Genomic DNA, 5,695 nt, shown 5'->3' on the forward strand with positions numbered 1-5,695 from the left:
ACCGTCGCTCGGATGTTCGTCGTCTTTCGCCGAGCCAGTGCTGGCACTCCGGCGAAGCCGAACGGAGCCGATTCGGGCACGATATCGGCGTCTTTCCACGTGCTCGCCGGCGACCGTCGCACGAGTACGGTAAACCGCGTCAGCCGGGGCGGAGTTCGGGACGCCGATGCGAAAGTGGGAAGCGCCGCTCGGATCTTCGCCGTTTTTGGAGGAGTCAGTGGCGGCACTCCGGTGAAGCCAAGGTGCGCCAATTCGCGCACGATATCGGCGTCTTTCGACGTGCCCGCCGGCCACCGTCGCACGAGTACGGCAAACCTCGTCTGCCGGGGCGGGGTTTGCGACGCCGACGCAAAAGTGGGAACCGCCGCTCGGATGTTCGCCGTTTTTGGCAGAGTGAGTGCTGGCACTCCGGCGAAGCGAAAGAGCGTGAATGCGCCCACGAAAGTAGCGTATTTGGACGTGCTTGACGGCGACCGCCGCAGGAGTACGAAAAACCACGTCAGCCGGGGCGAGCGACCCACGGCGGTCTGGGTGCTTATCGCTGCTATTATAGGGGCACCCCGGCAGACGCAGAAAGAAAAAAAAAAATGGGGACATGGCGTGCGTCACCGTGCGGCTTCGCAGCGTTGCCGAAGTCGCCGAGCCCTTCGACTGAGCCGAACGGCGGACAGGGAACGTTGGTCGGCCGTTCTAACCTGTCGGTGCCACGCCGAGACGTCGTTAAGGAAAACCGCGTCGTGGGCCTCTACGACGCCGTCGAGTCGTTGTACGTTTGGTGTCCAGCGTGTCGGCGGCGAGTAGCGGACACGTCGTTCACGACTTCGGTCTTTCGCAGTCGACGCGAACTTGCGGAGAGTCGTGGTGCCTCACGTTTTCGGCAGAAACCGCGGCGGAATTTTCCCGTGCGTGCGCGCACGACCTCGGTGCTGTGCCGTCAGCGTAGTGTTGCACAAACTCGTGGCCTACCCAAGGTGCGGTACGTTTGCGGCCGTATCCTCGGTGGGAATTTCGTGAGTAGGGTCGCAAATTCTACGACCTCGGCGGGTTTGAGAGCGACGTAGACTTGTGGCACGCTCAACGTGCCACACGTTTCGGGGCACACCCGCGGTGAAATTTTCTCGAGTACGCTCGTATTAGTGCCCAAGGAGGTCTGGGTACTTATCGCTGCTATTATGTGGGGGTTCTCGTGAGCGGCGTACGCGAAAGCGACCGGGTGTCTGATATGCGGCGGGCTTCGGCCTCGTCAAGCGTGTCCTCGGGTCTGCTCCAGGGGAATCCACGGCAGTCGTCTGCAGCCTCATCCGCTTGATGCGTTAGGGGCTGGTTGTCGGACGGTGCCGTTTTACCACGATATCGAGGTGTGTTCCGTGTCGTCCTCGGGCGATTCAGATGCGAAAGCGCCGAAGACGCGGGCGTGACCCGTCGTCTGGCGGCTTTGCAGTCTCGGCTCCGTTGCTAGTTCCGGCCGGTCCACCGACAGTGCAGCGGGCTTGGGCAACCCGCACGGCGCGACCGAGTCGATGCAACGAAAAAGAGCGAGCATGAACGTGCTTCTTGCCGCACGGCTCCCACTCGTCTTTCGGGAAGGTTGTGCCGTAGCGAGCTCGAACGCCGTCATCTCGGAGTGCAAAATAAGCGTGTTGGGGCGCCTGAAGGTGGCCTCCGCCGCACACAGACTGCGTCCGGCCCGCCGAAGGCGAGGACGGACGCGCAGTCGAACGATTACCTGGTTGATCCTGCCAGTAATCATATGCTTGTCTCAAAGATTAAGCCATGCATGTCTAAGTACATGCCGAAATAAGGCGAAACCGCGAATGGCTCATTAAATCAGTTATGGTTCCTTAGATCGTTTCTTCCTACTTGGATAACTGTGGCAATTCTAGAGCTAATACATGCAGTGAGCCTGGAGCCCTTTGGGTAACGGGTGCTTTTATTAGACCAAGATCGATCGGGTTTCGGCCCGTATTGTGTGGTGACTCTGGATAACTTTGTGCTGATCGCATGGCCACGAGCCGGCGACGTTTCTTTCAAGTGTCTGCCTTATCAACTTTCGATGGTAGGTTACTTGCTTACCATGGTTGTTACGGGTAACGGAGAATCAGGGTTCGATTCCGGAGAGGGAGCCTGAGAAACGGCTACCACATCCAAGGAAGGCAGCAGGTGCGCAAATTACCCACTCCCGGCACGGGGAGGTAGTGACGAAAAATAACAATACGGGACTCTTTTGAGGCCCCGTAATTGAAATGAGTACACTCTAAATCCTTTAACGAGGATCAATTGGAGGGCAAGTCTGGTGCCAGCAGCCGCGGTAATTCCAGCTCCAATAGCGTATACTAAAGCTGCTGCGGTTAAAAAGCTCGTAGTTGGATCTCAGTTCCAGACGAGTAGTGCATCTACCCGATGCGACGGCTCGGACTGAACATCATGCCGGTTCTTTCTTGGTGCACTTCATTGTGTGCCTCGAGATGGCCGGTGCTTTTACTTTGAAAAAATTAGAGTGCTCAACGCAGGCGAGTCGCCTGAATAAACTTGCATGGAATAATAGAACAAGACCTCGTTTCTGTTCTGTTGGTTTTTGGAATACGAGGTAATGATTAAGAGGGACGGACGGGGGCATTCGTATTGCGGCGCTAGAGGTGAAATTCTTGGACCGTCGCAAGACGAACTACTGCGAAAGCATTTGCCAAGAATGTTTTCATTGATCAAGAACGAAAGTCAGAGGTTCGAAGGCGATCAGATACCGCCCTAGTTCTGACCATAAACGATGCCAACCAGCGATCCGCCTGAGTTACTCAAATGACTCGGCGGGCAGCTTCCGGGAAACCAAAGTATTTGGGTTCCGGGGGAAGTATGGTTGCAAAGCTGAAACTTAAAGGAATTGACGGAAGGGCACCACCAGGAGTGGAGCCTGCGGCTTAATTTGACTCAACACGGGAAAACTTACCCGGCCCGGACACTGGGAGGATTGACAGATTGAGAGCTCTTTCTTGATTCGGTGGATGGTGGTGCATGGCCGTTCTTAGTTGGTGGAGCGATTTGTCTGGTTAATTCCGATAACGAACGAGACTCTAGCCTATTAAATAGGTGCGGGGTTCCCAGCACCTTACAACCTTCTTAGAGGGACAAGCGGCTCCTAGCCGCACGAAACAGAGCAATAACAGGTCTGTGATGCCCTTAGATGTCCGGGGCCGCACGCGCGCTACACTGAAGGAAGCAGCGTGTCTTTATCCCTGTCTGAAAAGACTGGGTAACCCGTGGAACTTCTTTCGTGATTGGGATAGGGGCTTGCAATTGTTCCCCTTGAACGAGGAATTCCCAGTAAGCGCGAGTCATAAGCTCGCGTTGATTACGTCCCTGCCCTTTGTACACACCGCCCGTCGCTACTACCGATTGAATGATTTAGTGAGGTCTTCGGACCGATGTCCGGCGCGGCCTTTCGGTTGCGCCGGTCTGTTGGAAAGATGACCAAACTTGATCATTTAGAGGAAGTAAAAGTCGTAACAAGGTTTCCGTAGGTGAACCTGCGGAAGGATCATTAACGGATTGTGAAGGGTGAGCGCCTCAGCTGCGTCTGCGCCCGACACTTTCTGCCGCTGACCCCGTTTGGACGCGGGGTCGGCTTTTCCCCACGGGGCTGCCTGAATGTGGAGCGGCACCCCGTGACAAATTGTTGCGCCCAGCGGACGCCAACACCGCGACCTTGGACGGTCGGCCAGGTGGCGGACGCGGGTACAAACGGCGCAACGCACTCATAGGTCGGCTTTCGACCCGCCACAGCACCGTGGCTCGAAGCGCTCGAAATGCGCGACCCGACCGCTGCGGGACCGCCTAGTACTGTAAACAGGAGCGGCGGAGCGCGAACGGCGAGTCGTGGTTACGTCGGTAGAAGGCGAGGCTGCGCGTTCCCGAAACGCCAGCCGAGTGCCCTCCCGACCGTTCGAGCGTGCAAGAACGAGACCCGACAATCGCGCGGCGACTGCCAAGTACGAGAGGAACGGCACAAGCGTCGGCGGTCGGTCAAGGAACTGGCGATGTGACGGGTCCGCTGTGCACCAGTGCATACCGTCCCGCCGTCCGCGGCAAGCGCCTCCGCGTCCTCGGGTGACGGAGGCTGCCGGTCGGTTCTTGCAGGCGAGGGATCTCGCTGGCACCGGTTCGCGTTGACGCGCGGCCGGTCATGGCACGGCGATGCGACGGCCGAGGTGCGCAGTACTCGATGGAGGAACCGCACGCTCCGATGACCGTCCCGCCCTCCGCGGCGTATGCGTACCGACCGTAATGGTTGCAGCAGCGCCGGCCGGCTTTTGAATTTGCCACACGAAACACGGTGCGAGATCGCGGTTAGGGGAGCGTCGACGTTGCCAGGCGTTTTGCTTGCTGCCGAGGGAAAGGCGGCACGGCCACGTCGCGCTCGTCGCGATTAGCGGGTCTGCGCGCTTTGGGAAGGTGCCGCAACGACTTGCCGAAAGAGGAAGCACGGAAGAACGAGGGACTTGGACGTCCCGACAATTGAACGCACTTGCGGCCAGGCCCTTGCTGGCTTCGTTCTTCCGCCTCGAGTAGGCTCGTACGCGGCTCCGGCGCCGAAAGTGGTCCTTGGCACCGACTTCGGTGGACGTGGGAAGTGCCGCGCAAGTACGGCGCGCCTGGCTCCACCTGTTGGCTAAAGTAGGCAGCCGGATCGGCATTTTGGTGTGCGGTGGCAAACCGTGGATGCGAAAAAAGCTTGTGCGATTTCGTGGAACAAAAAGCGGGGGTCCCCCTTTTTATGCGGAGGAGACCGACCCGCCTGCCGTGGTGAACCGCGACGCCACGGTAAAAACGGGAGAGGCTTGTCGATGGGACCGTGCATCCCGCGCTCCACGGAGGCCGGGAGGCGGCCGCCCGAGGAAATGTGTAGCCGTCGAGGCCCGCATCTGCGTGCACTCTTATCCAAATGGGTGTACCGCAGGCATTTTCTGGTTAGGCGGGCCAATGAGAGCGAGCACACAACGATACCTACGGGTCCGGCTTGGAGAACCGGCTTCGACGCCTCCCGAGTATTTATAGAGGGGTGGACCACGAAAGCACTCGCAAGTAGCGAAAGCGAAACGCCGTCCGAAACACACCGTTTGCTCGATTTGCGGCAGCCGAAAAAGGCGCGGCAGAGTTTTGGAGTCCAAGCGTGCGCTGAAAAGCGCCCTTCTTGGCCACTGTTTGGCCGAGTGCCAGAAACGTTTGGTTTTGACTGTACGGAATTGAACAAACACTTTTTCACGACTCTAAGCGGTGGATCACTCGGTTCTCGGGTCGATGAAGAACGCAGCCAGCTGCGAGACTTGGTGTGAATTGCAGGACACACTGAGCACTGATTCTTTGAACGCACATTGCGGCCTTGGGTCTTCCCTTGGCTTCGTCTGTCTGAGGGTCGGATCACATATCAAGAGAGCCTTCGGCGCACAAGGGAACGTGAGCCGTCGACTCGTTTTGACCGCGTCGGCAACACGGACAGCACGCTGAACACCTCACAGCGAGCGCCAACAGCGGCCACTCAAGGGCGAGACGGTGGCGACCGTCGTGCCAGAGCCCAACCGAAACGGGGGCGACCGACTGCATTGAGGATGTGGCACCTCGTTGAGACCGCCGCAGGACTTCGAGTCGGAAGGAAGCCTGCAGGGAAAGTGCGGTCGAGGTTGCGTACTCCTCTCTGCGACCG

General features: G+C 58.4%; 2 non-coding genes across 2 annotated transcripts; both read left to right on the top strand.

The window, feature by feature from the left end:
* Nucleotides 1–1,723: 1,723 nt before the first annotated feature.
* Nucleotides 1,724–3,538, top strand: LOC142796161 (small subunit ribosomal RNA). The gene has a single exon (XR_012893588.1). It is a non-coding gene; the product is annotated as a small subunit ribosomal RNA (ribosomal RNA).
* A 1,719-nt stretch (nucleotides 3,539–5,257) lies between these two features.
* Nucleotides 5,258–5,410, top strand: LOC142796160 (5.8S ribosomal RNA). The gene has a single exon (XR_012893587.1). It is a non-coding gene; the product is annotated as a 5.8S ribosomal RNA (ribosomal RNA).
* The last annotated feature ends 285 nt before the right edge of the window (nucleotides 5,411–5,695 follow it).

The sequence above is a fragment of the Rhipicephalus microplus genome, unplaced genomic scaffold (assembly GCF_043290135.1).
Source record: "Rhipicephalus microplus isolate Deutch F79 unplaced genomic scaffold, USDA_Rmic scaffold_1242, whole genome shotgun sequence".
Lineage (NCBI taxonomy): Eukaryota > Metazoa > Arthropoda > Arachnida > Ixodida > Ixodidae > Rhipicephalus > Rhipicephalus microplus.